Genomic DNA, 18,520 nt, shown 5'->3' with positions numbered 1-18,520 from the left:
CATGCGGAACAAAATGGTCACCATTTACAGGGATTCGGCGGACAGATTGGCCAAAATCTCGTACACCACTTTGACAACGACACATGGATAATGCAGAAAACGACGCGCACTCCTTCCAAAGAACTGGGGAAGTTCTATAACGACGAAGTCCTTAATCTGAGAAAGCTATTGGCGTTAAATTTCGCCCAATCTTCAACACCACTCAGCTTGGACAAAGTGAATAGCTCGAACTTTGAGTTTCGTGGAGTGATCCTTTCCTCAAATGTGGCCGAAATCTTGCAGTTTATCCATGTGTTTGAGCTCATGGACATAGATCTGCTTTTTCTCCCGCGTGGTTGAGTAATTGAGTAACATAATTCAGCTATTTTAAATGGGAGTTCCTGTTGGGCGGGCTATCATGGCAGTTATGGCAGTGGCGGCATCTTGCGGCAAGCGGCAGCAGTTGTTCATGTAAAGTTCGTCAGGTGTCGCCACTGAGGCATGTAGCTAGACTGTAGATATCATCTAGCGGAGTAAAACAAAAAATTTAAATTGAAGAAAAATTTGTTTAATTATTGTTGGCTTCTATTTATTTAAGCCCAAAGCTGGGAACAAAACTTATCGTTAAATCGTATGTGAGACCCATTTTCCTCATCGAAAACAAATCAAGCGCAACAAACCGCTTTCCACCCCACCACAGACTTTAATTTCCGCTCCAATATAGCAACGACATAAAATTTAAATATTATTAAGCGTATTGCACTAAATGTTTGACTCTTACGCGTTCTGCACACACCTGCGACGAGAATGTGTGAAAATGTTGGTGAGGCCGAAAAGGGACGATCTCAAGAAGCGCACTTCCGTTCTGGCCTAGATAACGACCGTGACAAAAAAGAAACAACAAAAACGATAACGAAAAAGGGTAGCTGCAACTGCAACCCCGTTAACAAGTTTCGACGTTTCGGTGCAACGAAGCGCAGCCTTGAGATCAAGGTGTTGTGTGCGTGGGAGTCGGGGGGCTGTCGGGCCCTCCTACCATTCCCCCTGGGGTTTGCTGATGCGTTGATGTTTGCTGGTCGAGTCGGGTCAAAACCAAAGCCGAATAATTGTTGCGCAACAAGGCGAAGCAGAGCAGCCCTCGTCATTTCAGCGATTTTCCCATGAGGAGTCGGTCGGAGCCAGACCAGAAACGCGATCAGCCAGCCATAAAATGTGGGAAAATCAACTCCGAATATGATTGACAATGGGCAACTGTTGGACTATTCGACTGCTGTTATGTTGCTGGCCTGCCGGCCTGCTGGTCTGTGTTTCGGCCCGGTCTGCCCATGGCAATGGCTTCATTACGACCGAACAGCTCCCACAGTAATAACACTTTGGCTGCATGTTTGGAAATTGCACTTCGTGCTGGCAGACTTCCAATTCATTTCGTTCAAATGTGTGGCGCTGCCTTTGGGCCATCGCTGCATCGCTACAGCGGAGTGGAGCCGTAAGTGGAGGCAGTAAGTTATTCTATCATGGATCATGATCCGCTTCAAAGTCTTGCCGAAACCCAATCATTTGTGGCCCACAGTAGACAGGATCGGTTCACCGGGGGTTCAATGCTCGCGGGTCACGACTTTGACTCCGAGTCCAACTACTACCATAAATCGGAGCAGAGCAGGCAGCCGTTTGATGTGGACTTTGAGTGACTGTTCGAGATCAGACTGGCTCAGACATCTACTCTGGATGCATTCAATCCCCTTTTCAATCAATTGACGGAAGTGCCTTTCCACCTTTGGCCAAACGATCATGATGTATTGGATGCGGTTCTATTGGCCAAACGAAAAGCTTACTTACCCATTTGCTATTTGTCAAATTTTCATTAGATGGCCATAAATTGAAATCACGCGGCATTTGTTTTGGCCAGCATACAAATAAATTTCACGCTGCCGCTGCCACTGCCACTGCCGCCGCCACTGCCGCTGCCGCCGCACTGATTCTCACGATCGGAGGACGAGGCGATCGATCGCGCGATGGCTGAAAAACTTTCTAGCTGTTCACACCAGCTGGTCGTCGTCTTAGACCAGGTCTTGGCCCGGCCTGGCCTGGTGCAATCGCCACTCGCCACCTGCACCTGGGAGTAGAGAGCCGAGCCAGGCCGAGCCGAGCCGAGCCGCGCTGAGCCGGAGGGAGGCTGCAAATGGTGCTAGAGCTGGAGCTGGAGCTGGAGCTGGAGCTGGAGCTGGGGGTAAAGCTGTATCTGGTCTCCTCCAGTCGTACGTCTGTTGCTGGCTAAAAGCGAATTCCAGTTGCAAACCCATTTTTGGCACGATCATAGTGCAGGCCATTTAGGGAAGAAGCCGCTGCTGCCAACGAGAACGCAGCGGAGTGCGCGCGGGGCAAAGATTTGGAGGCTAGGCATTGATTTTGTATTGCCAATTGCCGCATTGGTCTGCATCTGCAGGCAGAACGCACACGTGGATGTGGATGTGGATATGCCGCATGAGGAGTGGCACAGCAGAGCCCCGAGACCAGAGACCAGAGACCAGAGACCAAAGACTTGCAGGTGTGTGCCTGGATCGTGATTGCTGCCAGTTCAACAGCGACTCGGACGCCGGGTATCCAGCTGTGAGAACGCACCCACTTGGCCAACACACACACACACACACATGTGCGATGGATGCATGGATGCAGGCACACACCCACAATCATTGTGGAGCAGGTCGGACGAGGCCACTGGCAAGATCGTGCCCATGCGGTTGCTTTATGGCTATCGGCTGCTCATTGGAATTGGATATACTCGTATACTCGGTCTGGATATTCTCTCCTCTCTCTCTCTCTCTCTGTTTGTCTCTCTGCCTCTTTCTATGGTACAGTGTTGATTGATTAATCATTGCCGGTAATTTGATTTTGTGCCTTTCGGTAAAGTCCCTGCCCTGCCCTGCTCTGCTCTGCCCCGACAAGCCTCTTTTCAGCGCTTTGATTGATTGTTTCATTGCATTTTGTGATTGAGTTTGAGTTTGAGTTTGAGCTTTAGCTTTAGCTCCGACTCTGGCATATTCACCTTGTTCGACTCGACAGTCATAAAACTCAGAGACAGACACACGACATGTGTTCTCCCTGCCCTCCATCGCTTGTGGATAGAAAGAAATCCACAATTCACAATCCACAATATCCAGCATTTTTTCATATTTTTCTGCATGTCAGCTTAGCTGTCAAAATCCTTGAGCTGACTACAATGTCTAAATGGCTGGCACACTTTTCGATGCAGCAGCTGATTAGCAGCTCGACGAGACGAGACGAGAAGCTGCCGTTTGACAGTTTGCCAAAGAAAAACAGACAGAGAGACAGAGGCAGAGACAGAGAAAGAGAGAGAAAGATCGATGCGATGCGTTGACAGTTTTGGCTGATCTTCAAAATGACAGATGGCTGACGTTTCTGTTAATCGAAAAAGCTATGAATTAATCGATTTTTCTCAGGCGATGAATAATCTGTTTACAATTTTAATTTAAAAAGAATTTGAAATCTTTTTAGAGTTGAAGAATTAGTGACAAAGAAAGGTTCCCACATGACTTTCTGTAGCTGATACAATCCATGATTTTTCATACATATCATAGCATGTACATAGGATGGATTATTAGTAATAATCCCATTTCTAAGCACCCTCAAATGGACAATGTTAAACGAATGTTGAATGATGATTCCCAAGAATCCATTGCATAGCATTTCCCATCCAAGCGGCAACACAAAAACTCCTCTCTGGTACGGTACTCGCACGGTTCTGGTCGTCGATGCAGACAATCAATGTAATAATAATATGCCCATATAATCCAACTTTTAGCCCACAGGGCAAAACATACAGCGTGAGGCGTTGCCCAGGCTATAAAAGGGGACACTCTTTGTGGCAAGGGCAAGTCAAGCGGTGGACAAAGGATCGCTGACTGGGAAGGCGTTCACACAACACCCGGCAGGGCATCTGAACTTGAATCTGAATCTGAATGTGAATGCTGGGGCGAATGCTGAGGGAATGCTGATGTGACGTCACAATGTCGCCGTATGTCAGCGACTTCTAATCGAGATTTTCGATGACAACCCCTAATTGAGGTTGTCTGCCTCTTGGTGTCTGCCCACCCCAAGGACGCACAGCCGTTTGAGCCTCACCAGGCGGCGCAAAAAAAGAAAAAGAAAAAAAAACAATCCAGAGAAGCAAAAACTGCGCGCAAAAGTGCAGCTGATGGTGACGCAATCGTGGGAAAAAGTCCCGAGTCGAGTCGAGCAACCCTACCAAAACCACGACAACCCTTCGAGCGAGACACAGCGAATCACAGCTGTGCCGGCCGCCTGGTCAAGATCTGGCAGTTGTCGTGGCAGTGGCATACATCCGAATGGAATGGATGTCGATGGATGGTGATGGCCTAGGATGATTGGATGAGCTGGACAGTCGGCTGCGAGTATGTCAACGAGGAGAGCTACGGTGCGGCGCGCACGCGCAGATACAAATGTATCTGTAGCGGGAAATCAGTCCAATTAAAAATAATAAAGGTGGAACTACTATGCGGAACGTTCCACAACACACAGCTTCCACTCGTACGAGTACGTACAGCTTGTTAGTGGCAGGCCGGCAGTGTGTGGACCAACTGCCAAGATGGCAGATTGCATCCGAAACAATAGAGCGACCCTGGGATACCGCTGCTCCTGCTGCTCCTCCTTCTGCTCCTTCTACTCCTTCTACGCTCCTCTAGGCGCGTGGGAAAGCCAAAAAATAAGCAACAAAAATCTTGCACCTGCCGCGCCCGTTGCAAGGAAAACGTTGCGTTGCGTTGCGTTTCTCCCATATTTGGTATTTATTTGAGATATTTTTTTCGCATGGGGTTTCGTGATCGAATCAAAGCGCAGCCATAAAACCGTTGAATTGTGGAATTCTAACAGCAATTTGAACGCAACACGAACACAAGACAGAGAGAGAGAGAGGGCTGGCAGTGTGCCCCAATGGCCACGGCAATTGACAATTCTATTTGGCACGAGCTCATTAAGCTCCATTTATATGCAACATGAGCCATGACTGGTCCAAATGCAAAATGCAGCAGCCGCCTCTCGATCCACTCCACCTCTCAATCTGGCCAAGAGTCAATGGCTCGTTGCCGTTGCCGTTGCCGTTGCCGTTGCCCCGCTCGTTGACAAGTTGTTGTCGTTGTCGAATGATTTACTACCACTCTCGAGAGAGGCCCCCGGTCAGCGTACAGCATCAGGTCGCATGCCAAAAACTAGATACACAAGAAACTCTATTACATGTCAGGTGGAGTGTTGCCTGGGAGGCAGGCCACAAATTCTTTGGCCATAGGACAGCCCAAGCAAATCATTTGAAAACAATCGCACAAGTCGAATAATAAGTAAACCAAGTAACCCAAAAAACCTATTAACATTCTGGTATCCTAAGAAAAACCGTAGGAGGGACTACACATACATCCTAACTCATTTGAATCACTTCCTCTTCGGGTAACCTTTTACCAGAAGTAACCTGAAACCGTAGTCATTACCGGACGATTGCTTTTACCAGAAGTATTCCCAATCATAGAGCTCCCCACAATAATGACATTTGAAGATTAGTTGACCTCCGCGTCTGAGTGATTCCTCCATGTCATCTCCGGATGGACGGATGGCTTCTCTTTCCAGCTGCCTCCATCGCCCACACGACGCCACGCCACGCCGCGCCACGCCATTCCGAGGGGTCATCTGGCAGTCAATCAGCAGCGCCATCATCGACCAACTGGTTTTCTGCGGGAGAATTTTCTTACAAAAATTGCATATCTTTTTGTCAGCGTTGTGGCTGCCGCAATTAGTTGCCACCGCCTGTGTTCACACGAAACTGCGCAGACGCAGACGGAGATGGAGACTCCGATGCGGACATGGTTTTGTCATGGAGGCCACAGAGCTGTGATTTTGAGTAATCATCGGCGGGCGGAAAAGTCTACGAACATAGACTCTCCGCCTGACCCACAAACTTGACAAATCCATCAGCGGCAACACACGCCCAATGGGGCAGGCAGCAAACCTGTGGCATACGGCCGGCCAACTCTGTAGCCTCTTCGATCGTAAATCAAATGCTCATAACTTTTTCTGTAAATCATTGGAGAGGCTGGCAAAAACGGAGATTCGTCTGGGAAATCATAAGTCACCGCATGTCTAGGTAGTGGTCTTCATCTGTGCCGTGGCATGGGGCATGTGGCATGGGGCATGGGGCATGGGGAATGCTGGCTCCGGTCAGCATGTTGCCGCCTCATATGCAAAGTGTCAGTCATAAGTGACTTTTTTCTATGATTTTGACTGCAACAGACGGCGTGGCAAGCAACAACGACCGCAAATTAATTATAGCCATGGGATTTTCAGGCATATTTCTTCTTCCTTTCAGAATACTCTCGCAGAAGGTACTTGCGACCACGGAAGCTGTTTAATATTCTTGATCAGCATGGCATTCGGTCTGGGAGGGTATCCAAAGCTTCGACCCACGACCATGAGCCACCATGTTGCACGTCTGCTGCGGACTCTTCCACCATTCGAGGCACCTTTCACCTTAAATTGTTTGCTTTATGACCTCTTTCAGATGGTTGTCTGTTGCCTGTTGCCTGTCTGTCAGGTGTTTGTCTTCTGCCTTGATGTCTGTCTGTCCATTTTGACATGCCCTAGGGCCCGAAGCACCTTCTAGGCACCTTTCACTCGACTCTGCGCTCCACACTCCACACTCCACACTCCGCACTCCATTCGGGGAGTCCACGTCTTGGGCAACAGGTTCGCACTTGTGTACGTGAAGCTTATTAGTTTCGGATGCCCCCAACCTCGTAATTCTCTAATTAATAGACATCGCCAAAGCCAAAGCCAACACTCGGTCTTTCCATGGGCTGGGATGGTGTGTGTGTTTTCTTGGCGGCTACCAAACGCTGGCAACGTTTGAACTTTTGAACCCAGGCCATAAATATCGGCAAAAGATGTGAGATATGGGATGTCGTCGTCGTCGTCGTCGTCGTCGTTGCGGCAACAACGAGGCCTCCTCCGAGGCAACTGCAACTGCAACAGCAACAGCAACAGAGTCATCATTAGCTAAGCTCCAAAACGGAGGCCGAGAGTCGCTGTCGATGTCGTTTGCCATGTCGGCTTTATGTCAATTAGATGTTTGTCTTCGATTAAGTCCAAGCCACTGGGCGAGTGCATAATTTGGCGCTTGTGACAGCAATTTGCCTGCCTCCAACGGTGGCTTTTCACTCCCCACGCCCCCAGCCCCCACCCCCTACGCCCCCCTGCCGCACGGCTGACATTTGAAGCACTCATGAGTGACGCGTATCAAATGCGCTGACCAGTGACCTATTGACCAGCAATCGATATCGTGTGATTGATGTGTCGATTCTGTGGCGATTCTTAGCCCTGGTCTGGTCTCGTGTTAAAACACTTTGATTGCCCTTAATGGAAGCGCAGGTGCTCCGCATTCTCATTGCGTGATTCTTGTACAGAAATGGGCATTGCTATTGATTTTCCTTCGATTCGAATAGCCATGTTCACAAATTGATTGATTGCCATAATTGGAGAGCGGAAGCAAAGGTCTAACGAGGAGTCTAACGAGCTGAATTAACCGACTTTGACTCGGGAGTCGCTTCCAAGTCGGGGGTGTCTCTAGACCCAGACCCAGACCTTATCACGATCCAAACATAAATACCAGTTGTGGCTTTAATTTGTAAACTACTTCCTATGGCTGGCTTTTTTTCGTTGGTTTTGGATGTAGTTTGATTTCCTGGTTATGAATTTCCTGGATTTCCATCATATTTGTGGTGTCCGATTGTTCCTAGTGGGAGAGGAAGGAAGCTCTCAGGAACTGAGAGGATTGGTATTCCCAGTAATACCCTATCGATGGAATCTTTAGCAGCTGTTGAAATCGCATCAAATTCTCCAAATTTCGTAAATATTTTGCCTGTCTGATGATTATATTAAAAACAGAAACTAGTTAAACAAAATGAATGTTTGTGCCACAGGCTGACACACACACACAGTCTGGGCCAGAGTCGCGACTGTGAGACGTCGGCGGCACACACCCCAAGTTGCAAGCCCCCCCGCTGGCAGTAAGCGCCAGTTCCAGATCTGAGGCACGCTCCCAACATCAGCATTCGACTGCAGCAACTGCAACTCCAACTGCAACTGCAACTCGGGGCTCAGCTCATTAATAAGCGCCGTCTTTAGTCGGGACGGGACGTTGGCAAGCACTTGAACTACTTGTAAAATGCAACATTTGTTTGAGCGATAAAATCGACTTCAATAAATTCACAATGAACATACCAAAAGGTGCATAAAATGCACAGACTGCCTCCTGGCTGCCTCCTTGTTGCCCCAGCTTCCAGCTTCCAGCTTCCAGCGAGCGGCCAAGGCAGACGATCGCGATACAGATACAATGCCATTTGCTATCTGTATCTGGGAGTATGCGATGCATTCTATGCACACACGGCTCTCCGATGCCATAGAAAGCCGCTCGCTGCCGACAAAAGCCAAAAGTGGGAAGTGGGGAGGGGGCAGGGGAGGGGGAATGTCAGTGGCCACTGGCCACTGGCCACTGGTCGGAGACGGAGACGGAGTCGGAGACCAGGAGACCAGGCTAATAAACGAGCGACCACCGCTGCAAAGACTTCAGCGAACGCGACAAAATAAAAAATAGAGTTGTACGACGACCACCTGCAGACCAGGTCGCTCCACAACAGACCCCCAGAGCCCCCCACACGGGCCAAAAGACCGGGATCGGGCTTAGAGGCTTACCATTTGTCGTCGTCGTCGTCTTGGGGTCTTGGGTCTTGCGTCTTCGCTGCGTAGCACTTGCCTCGTGTTGTCCATTGAAATGTCGCCGTGCGGCTCCTAAAATATTCAAATCTTCTTTTGAATGTCTTGTAAAACGAGGCACTGACCCCCAATGCGAATGCGGTGGATGCAGCATGCTGCATGCTGCATGCTGCATGGTGCACATCCATGTCATTCGGCATGATGGGTTGCAGTTGCTCCAGTTGCTACTTTTGGAAAGGTCGAGAGTCCGTGTGTGTGGGCTGCCATGGGGGGATTGTAATTTAAGATCCTCCATTGTATGGGAATTGGAATGTGTGCCCCCCTTGCTCGTGCTCCACCCCCCACACACACACCCACAAATGCCTATCGAAAGGCATGCATATAGATTCCTATTTCGATCATTTCGAAAGTAGTGTTAAACACGGATACATTGCGAGACTTTCCCCCATTCCCTTGCATCTTTCCATGTAATCCACGCCACAAAATGTGACCTTACCTGGTCACACCTTGCGATCCGTGTATCGATATTAATTGTCCAACATTACGAGTTGTCATTTGACCCAAAGCGAGCTGTCTCCTATTGGAATAAGACAATTTCCCAATTGCAGCAGCTGGAGCTGGAGCTGGAGTGTCGGGCCAACGTACAGGGGGCTGGGGGCTGGGGCCGGGGCTGGAGTAAATTGAATCAGCAGCACCCAGAGCGCTACGATCGATCTATCGGGGCCTGGCAATTGAAAGAGAATGCTGCGTGTCGATTGCATGTTCCGCCAACTAATCGAACGAATCGATCAAATTCTCAGCGCCGCCGCAGCCACAACACGCAACCGCAGAGGAAGAGGCTTAAGGCGGTGGATAGGGGGGCGGCTTTGGGTTGGGTTGGGGCTGGGGCTGGGGCTGGGACTCAAGACCCAGCGATACCGTCTAGCGGTAACCGAACGTGGTAACGCCCGCTGCTGGAATTCAATTATGACGATTGCTTATAGGCGCGATCGCCGCTGCGAGCCAATAAACAAATGTACGGACAACAAACGTACGTAATATTTAATAATAATAAAGCAAGCCACAAGCAAAAGCCACTCGAAACGAGCGCTTGCCTGGCTGCTGCACCGCGCCGATGTGCTGCTGTTGCTGTTTTAGGTGGCGCCCCCTTGGCCATGTGTTCGATGTGGAGCTGCTGCAGCCACCACCCGCACCCAGTCACATAAAAACAACAAAAAAACCTACAGAAAAAAGGCTGAAACAAGAAAGAAAGCCCTGGTCATTCGGCTCGAAGCTTGGAATACCCTCGGAGATGGGGATCGATGCCTATTGGGATCGATGCTCCACCGAATTCGACCCAAGATTCCCTAGTACTCATTGATTCGCTGTTGAAATTTCCCATAAACAAACAGGAACCATTTGGCTTTCCAGGGTTGCTTCGGGGAGGTTTTTCTCTGGGGAGCAGCGGCTGCAGAAGAAGGTGGATTGTTCGAATGTTTAGCAATGAAATAGACAGAAGGATGATCTCTGCTTGGATACTCAAGGGAAGTAGTCCCCTTCATGCCCATCTCTGCATTCGAAATCTCTCTCCAAAAGCCATCATACCCTCTATTCTAGGGTATCAAACTGCACACGGCGGCGGCTACGGCGGCGGCGGCCAGCCAACAATAAAACTTATTTATGTCTCTGGTCAAATTTGCGTTGCTATTTTGGGACTTATTTGACAGAGCCAACGTTTTGTTATTGTTATGGCCATTGTGTGAGCCAGGCTCAGATTTCGGACGGACCAAAGGAGCAGTACAGCAGCTCCCACAGTTTCCACAGCTTCCAGGGATTTGGAGTCTATGATCTGGGGACTGGGGACTGGGTACTGGGGACTGTGCTCTGGGGTCTGGGGTGAGTGTGAAGTGGTTTCAGCGCGTGTCTTTTGTGTTGGTCGCGCCAAAAGGTTTACGACCTGTTAATGTCCAACTAGGCAAAATGCATGTGGCTCCATGGAACATGGAACATGGGAGACTGCAGACCGCTGACTGGACCCATTCGTTCGGCTCTCGGGTGCCCTGGCTGCTCTGATACGCAATTTGGTGCACATTTTGTTTATATTATTAAATAAATTTCATGTCAGTCGTATATTTCTGTCGTTGCCCCAAGGGGAAGGTGTGTGTGCGCTCTGTGTCGCGGAGAGTGATCTGTGTGGGTCGGTAATAATGTTTTGAGAGTGCAAAATGCGATACTTGAGGTATATATTATGTGAAAATGGAAATTGAGCTCCATTATGATTGATTGTGGCTTTATTTTATCATCTTTTAGTGCTTGAAAACGTTGATTTTAGCGCCTTACTAAAGTACATACAACAAATCATTTAGATTCGATTATTATTATTGTATTTGTTCCCATTGAAAAGTGAATTTTCCACTTTCTGCCACACCGGGGAAGGCGGGTAGCATTTTTTTGATTAGATTAACATTTGCTCTGCCATAGGGGCCGCCGTACATTTCCGTTCCCAGCAGCCTCCGACTCCACTGTGGCTCTACTTGGACCAATTGTCGTCTTATCATCCTCACGGACGAGACTCTATGGCCAATTGATTGACCGACGGACAACCCACATGGACGCACGTGCACTTAATTTATTTCAATAAAAATATAATTTCCAGTCTATTATCCGCACTCTCTCTTGCGCTGCTCTGTCGATCCAATTAAGCTTCGAAGGGGCGGGGAGGGGAGGGGTATACATGTATATATCCCTCATTTTGAGCGTTAATCGCACTGAAAATTGGACACGCCGATGCAAACCGCTTGGTATTTTATGTGGGCTCAGCAGCATTCAAATTCGGTTTGGGTCTTCGGCTCAATACCAATACAGTAAATCTCGAATTACATTATGCATATGAATGCGGTTTGTATTAAGTTTCGTAAAGTGTTAAAATGGAACCCGAATCAATGCAACAGCACCATAAAACTGTCGCAAAGAAAGACCGTCGAGAGGCCAAGACATAAAACATAATGGACACAGTACATGGCCCCAAAGAGAGAGAGAGAAAATGAGACGTCGGGGTCACCATTTTAACAGCGACGTGACTTCTCAGCGGTGGCTCATTTCGATCGTTTCGTTGTTGCGTTCTTTCACTCGAAAGTTCTGTCTGGGAAAAAGAAACAAACAGAAACAGACAGAGAGAGAGAGAGCGAGACAAGTCGAATGTGGACAGACAGTGCCAGAGTCTTGTAACACGATACCTCATATTGCCATGGACATGGATTTGGTCATGACAAACATGACACTTCATAATTCGCCCGACCGACCGAAAAGCAAACACACAGACCTCAGACCCCAGATACCCAAGCCCCAGAGAGGCCCAGCGAGCCCCAGAGACCCAGACCAAGAGCGAGTCTTAAGTCTCTGGTGCGTGTGTGGTGTTTTTATGATTCCACTTGTTGAGGTTGTTGTTGAATCGATTTCGAGTGCACACAGTGGGCCAAGGCAGGCAAATATGTGTACCAATAATCAGATAGAGGTGGGTATATCTTGGGCAGAAGGAAGCGAAGTCGTACTCCATGTTGTTCCCCTATCACTTCCACAGTGCGCAGTGCTCCTTGGACACTGCAGTCGTCATTCGTATTGCCATGAATTACATTTCTTATCAACGACTTTCGCTGCACTGAATATATGTATGACGTTCCATGGAAAGCATTTCCTGTAGCAAACATCTTGTAAGTCGTTCGGGCTTGGGTGCGGGTTCGGTTTGAATGCATGTTTGCTGAACTCACGCGTTGCACTTGAGGCAGAAGTCGCGTCGAAGAAGGGGGCTAGGGCCTAGTAGTGATAAGACGATGATGACCTAATGTGAAGCTAAATATTTGTCCTGAATTTATGAACAGAGCCCCAGACCAGACCAGACCAGACGTGTGTGATAAGTGAAGCGATTGCATCAAAAAGTGAACTGCTTTGAACTCGAAAACTGATAGAACTTAATGGGAAAAGCGATTTCCTTGAAGCGCGACGACTGCTCGAATCGATGGGCTACGTAAAACCCACCGATATGGAAGGGCTATATGTAAATGGAATTCCTTGGAATCCAAGGCGACTGAATCGAATCGAGGAGGCGCATACCAAACAATCGACAAGTGCCTGCCATGCCACCACGCCACCGAAATTGGAATAATTAAATGCCTCATCGGTGGCGAGAGAGAGATAATCGGGCCCCCCTTCGGGGCTCCAGCTCCAGCGATAAACCTGAAACGTAACGTAACGTAACCCTCCGACTCCATCCATTCGATTCGAGTCGAGTCAGAGATGCAGGCAGGCAGGCAGGCAGTCAGGCAACGACCCCAGCGATCCGACAGGAGACAGAAGACATACCACATACCACATGCAGTGGCTGGGGCAGGGTTCTCCAGTTCCATATCACAAATGTCTGCACTTGTTCACGACCTCTGAGTGTCCCCCCTGCCACAGGGATCGTCTCCATGGAATTCCTCAATCTAAACTCAAAACTCATTAATATGCTCGCAGGCAAAGGCTTACGCTTGCCCCCGCGGGGCACGAATGTGAATGAGGATGAGGAATGGAGTTTGGGATGCGATCCTATTCTATCCGATCCGATCCCATCCGATGCGATGCGATGCGATGGCATTATGCGGTTTGTTTGCCCTACCCGGCGATTAATGTGATGCGTGCATGCCACGCCCTTCTCTCTACCTCTCTCTCCTCTCTCCCTTCCTTCGCCTTATGAAATGAGCCACGAAAATTAACAAATCTTTGGCTCATTAATTTGAACACTTGTTGCACAGCCAGCCCAGAGCACAACAGGAGCAGAACACATCCTGTCGTTTGGGGCATGATGGAAAATTGAGTCGCCTTCTGCATACAATTTGTCCCTAATCAGTCTCTCTCTCTGATCCCGACAACTTAACGCTTATTAAAGCCAAACAAAAATACTTACTCAGGGAACCAGGGAACCCAAAGAGAAAGAGAAAGAGACGAACGTGATCTTGGACCTGGACACGGACACGGACATGGGTAATGCGAAACCAAAGCCAGGCCCGAGAAGATGTGTCTTGTGTCGGCGAAATATCAAAAAGGTCAGAGGGTTCCTGGAATGTCAACAGAGATTTCCTTCCACACGATGATGCACACGTGCAAACGCATTCGGGCCGGCCCGGCCCGGCCCTCAAGTGGAGGCACCACCACATGGGCTATAGATAGATAGTCCCTCTGGGGACTGGCATGGCGGTACCTGCGATAGCGTTTCACACCAACAGCAAACAGGACAACGCAACGCCGCACGCAAAGATACACACGTCCAGGGAGTGCAAGGAGCACAGAGGACAAGTGCCGCAAGGGGGCTGATTGAAGAGTTTCGATGAAGTTGAGGAACCTTTCTTTATATTTATTACAATTTTCATGAAAAAAGTTTTATATTTTAAAGAAATATTCATGTGAAATGCTGAATCGATCAGTGAATCTTTAAAGAAAGTCTGTAAGAAAGAAAGAAAGAACTATAGTTTCAGAATTTAATGAGCTTTATATGGTTGAATCTTCCAGTCTGTGATAATAGCTCTTTAAAGAGGACATTAACAGCCCCTTAACAAGCCCCTTATTCAAAACATAAGTCTGTTTTTAGCATATAATTTAACACTTGTATAGGCAGTACAATATTTAATAACGTACCTAAGTATTATATGGAATCAATTGAATATTAAGGACCATTTTCTAGGCACGAAAGTCCAAAGATCTTGCAGTAAATATATGTATGTGAAATATGTGAAACTCTCCGATCAGCCCTCGTTTAGATAACTAGACAATTAGCTAACAGTCATCTCTGTCTACCTCCGACTTTGCTTGGCTATTTGCAGAAACCCTGGGAACAAGTGGCCCATGAGGAATGGTCCGTCATCATCGCGGGGAATGGACCTGGGAATGGGATTCGGGAATGCACCTGATAAGATAAGACACCGACCTGTGGCGGTGGTCCTAGTACCTTCTCCTGGCACCAACTACCGTTCCCATTCCCAATCGCAATACCATTCCCATTCGACGGCTGTCTTTCCAGTCCAGGCAGAGACAAATGTTTGTTTGTCCGGCATTTGATAGCGCTGTGGAGTTATCTTTTGGACAGAGTCGGCTCTGGGGTCTGGGCTCTTGGAGCCGGGGTTTGATAAACGCGTCCAGACAAATTACACGTACCGTCGTCGAGTGACAGTGCAGTTAACAGTCTCCGGTCGCCGGTCTCCAGTCTGCGGTCTCCGAAACAATTTCGAAGGGGGCTCAGACGCAGACACTGAGGAGAAAGATGTTGGGGCGTGCCCAGGAGGAGCCTCTTCCTGGGGCATGCGTTTCACCTGTGACAATTTAGCGCGCCCAGAGAGTGGTAAAAATATGTAAATTATGCGCAGCCTGATGATGCCCCCAGGGGCATATCCGAAGCAGAGTGGACCGAAAGGAAGTTTCCATTTTAATTTTTGGGTGAAATTGCCAATGTCTGACCAAATAAATTACGCACATGATTAATAAAATGCAGCCAGAGAGCCGCCGCTGCCAATCGGAAAGTTCAATTTGGGCCAAAATATTTTTATCGCCGCTCGGATGCGCATGCGCAGCAGCCATCCTCCTTCGAGCGTCTTTTTGGGGACTGGGACTGGTGGTGGTGGTGCTGCTGCTGTTGGGGCTACCGCGCATTCCCATAAATTAAACGCCAAGTTATTTGAATTCTCCCCCTTCGAGGGAAGGAGCCAGGCGGGGGGCTGGGGGGAGACAGGCGGAGATTGCTTTGGTTTTGCTCTTGCCACAATCTTCGTTGTGGCTGCCCTTTTGTTTTGGTTTCACTTGGCGCTTTTGTCAAATGAATTTTGCAGCTGCCGCAAAATAAAATTGCAGCAAGAGGCAAGAGGCAGCCCCCAGAAAGAACAGGAGCTGAAGCAGGAGACGGCAGAAGGCAGAGGGCAGAAGGAAGAGGGAAGATGGAGCTCTCTGGAGGTGAAGATGGGTGCTGCTGGAAGCTGGTGCCCAAGACTGATGCCGCTGGGCAGGAAGACACTGATTTGGATACTGTAATTCGTATTTGTCCATTTCGCGTCTTTGGCAATTTTTCCACGCCGCTCAATTATCGTGTTTCATGTTTGCATTCTTCTTGGGCTTCTGTCGCGCCTCTTTCTTGTTGGTGTTGCTGCCTTCTCCTTTGCGGAGGGGCACATTTCCTGTCCCAGAACACTTTTTCCATTTCGCCAATGCACAGGAGCGAAGCCTCCAACTCCAGCTACAGCTCTCTGACTCAGAACCAGAGGCACACATCCAGACTCGGAATCACAGTAGCTTTTGGCAGTTTGTTTTGGGCCAAGCAGAAAGGGATGAGAGTCAGTCAGGGCTGGGCTTCAACGAATAGTGGATGACCTACATGGAATCAGGAGATACTCATACAATGACTACAAAGTCTTTAAAGTATCTGTCTATCTGAAGTAGTCCCGCAAGCCAGGGGTATCGTTAGAGGTACAAACATATAGCTACTTCTTTGTTCTGGATTCTGATTCTGGTCTTGTTTCTTTTAAATAAGGCTTTTTGTTCTTATAGTTCTCTAAAAACTCCCTCTTATAATTGAAATTATCGATAGAAATGGCATCCTTAATAGCTCTGAAATTTCAGTTCTGATGGACCATTAAGATATTCCCAACCATTCTATGGACTGAGCCTGGTTCTTCATTCTGAGACTCCCCATTTCTCCATCTCCCCGCCGTTGTGATATACAAAGTATCAGGTGCTGTGTTCTGCCCTCCGGGTAGGGTATCCACAAAGCCAGAGTCCGGGCAGTGGCGCGTCAGCGTTGATTGTGGTGGCATGCAACTGGATGCAATTGTAAATTACCGTCTTTGCAACATTTTTGCGCATTTAGTCGCGCTTCGAGTGTTGCCATACCGTTCCGTTTCGCTCCGTTCACAGCTGCCACCAAATACAGCTCCCAATCGCAGTCCCAGTCCCAGTCCAAGTCCCCATCCCATCTCCCGAGTGCAATTGCAATTACAATTCACTTTGCGCCAGGACGAAAGCGCCTTTTGGCCATTTAATTTGTGGCTTGAATTCGGTTTCGTTGTCTTCCAGTCCTACCGCTTGCCGCTCCACGATGCACCGCCTGTTGGCCTGTTGGCTTGTCGGCTTGTTGGCTTGCTGGCTTGTTGGCGGTACTTAAGTGTAATTACGCGACCGGGTTCCAGGCGACCTCTTTTGCCGCATCGTGAACTCTTCTCTCGCGAGTGTTGGCTCCGAGGGGGAAGTGTTCGTCGATGTCGCGGCTTGGCCCCCAAGTCCAGATCCAACCATTTAGCCCAAGATCTCTTAAGCCACAAAAACGCAGTGATTTCTTTCCCAGCAGGATCAGAGGACGGACTGCCAGCAGCTGAGATCGGTTACATCGGGGCGGGGGCTGGACAGGGCAGGGTCGTGTTTGCGTGTGCAACGTGCAACTTTAACGGGAATCATGTGGTGAAACTTTTAATGATCCGCGAGGCTGCCAATGGGAATGGGAATGAGACCCGGCTTTTGGGGGCTGTTCGGAGTGTAACAAGAGCTTAATTTGATTTGTGTTAAACATTTTCGGTTGCTGCTCTCGGTGTTCTTTCAGTGGCCGAAATGCTGATGAGGATTAAACACGAAACCGCACTAATGGCAGGGCAGAGCAGAGCAATCGAGAAGGTGGAGGAGGGGGAGGATGGGGAGGAGGAACAGCCACCAGTGCCCAGGGGCAGTTAACCCATTGTGGTAGAGAGGGAATACCATTATATGATACCGATACTCAAAAAGTGTATAGGTGTATAGAGGATGGTGTGTAACACCCAGAAGGAAGCGCCTCCGACCCCATAAAGTACATATATTCTTGATCAGCATCAATAGCCGAGTCGATATAGCCAGGTCTGTCTGTCCGTCCGTCCCGATGAGTGCCTAGATCTCAGAGTCTTACTGGAAGAGATTTACCCTCAAATGCTAAGCCACACTGGAAAAGAAAGCAAGCTAGAGGGAGAGAGGAAACAAACATACCTACATAGATTCCAAATAATTCCCAATAAAAGTTTTTCAAAGATGAAATATTCGCTTAAATGTGCTTTCGGGGGTTAAGCTCCTGCTCTGACAGACAGCCAAGGCCAGGCTTAAATTATATTTCGGAGCTAGATGCAGAAGCAAAAGCAAAAGCAGAAGCCACTGCCATTGCCATTGCCATTGCCACTTGGTGGCTACTGAAAAGCGTCTCGACTGCCTCCGAGTGCAATCTATGTCAGAGTTTGACTCGTAATTAGGCTACTTGGAGGCAGCCAAGACTTGCAACTGTTGCAGCAGGGGCAACAGCAGCTGTGGCGCGAAAATTGTTAACACATTGCTGTCACAGTCGCTACCGGACCGGGGATGCCGAGCGGGGATCTCGGATTGGATTGGATGGCCAATTGCTCGTCTCTGGGCTCTGGGATCTCGGATCTGGTATCTCTTGCTTCCCTGCCTGTCTCTAGCTCTGTCGCTTATCGGGCTTGACGGGCCGTTTAATTGAAATTCGCCAAGGAAAGAGCGGGAATAAAAAAACAGAAGACAGAAATTCCACCATGGGAATGGGAGGAAATGGCCCTGGGAGGCGGCACTGGGAGTCTAGAGTCTAGAGACTAGAGCCTAGAGCCTGGAGAGTGCAGCCAAACTAAGTTGCACACTTCTGTTGCAGCTGCCAGCCCGGCCAGTTGCAGTTCCATTTCCAGTTGCTTGTTCCAGTTGCAGTTGCAAGTTGCAGTGGCAGTGGCAGTGG

Source organism: Drosophila persimilis, unplaced genomic scaffold (genome assembly GCF_003286085.1).
Source record: "Drosophila persimilis strain 14011-0111.01,24,50 unplaced genomic scaffold, DperRS2 tig00000686-arrow-arrow-pilon, whole genome shotgun sequence".
Taxonomy (NCBI): Eukaryota; Metazoa; Arthropoda; class Insecta; order Diptera; family Drosophilidae; genus Drosophila; species Drosophila persimilis.
This window is presented reverse-complemented; position numbering follows the sequence as displayed.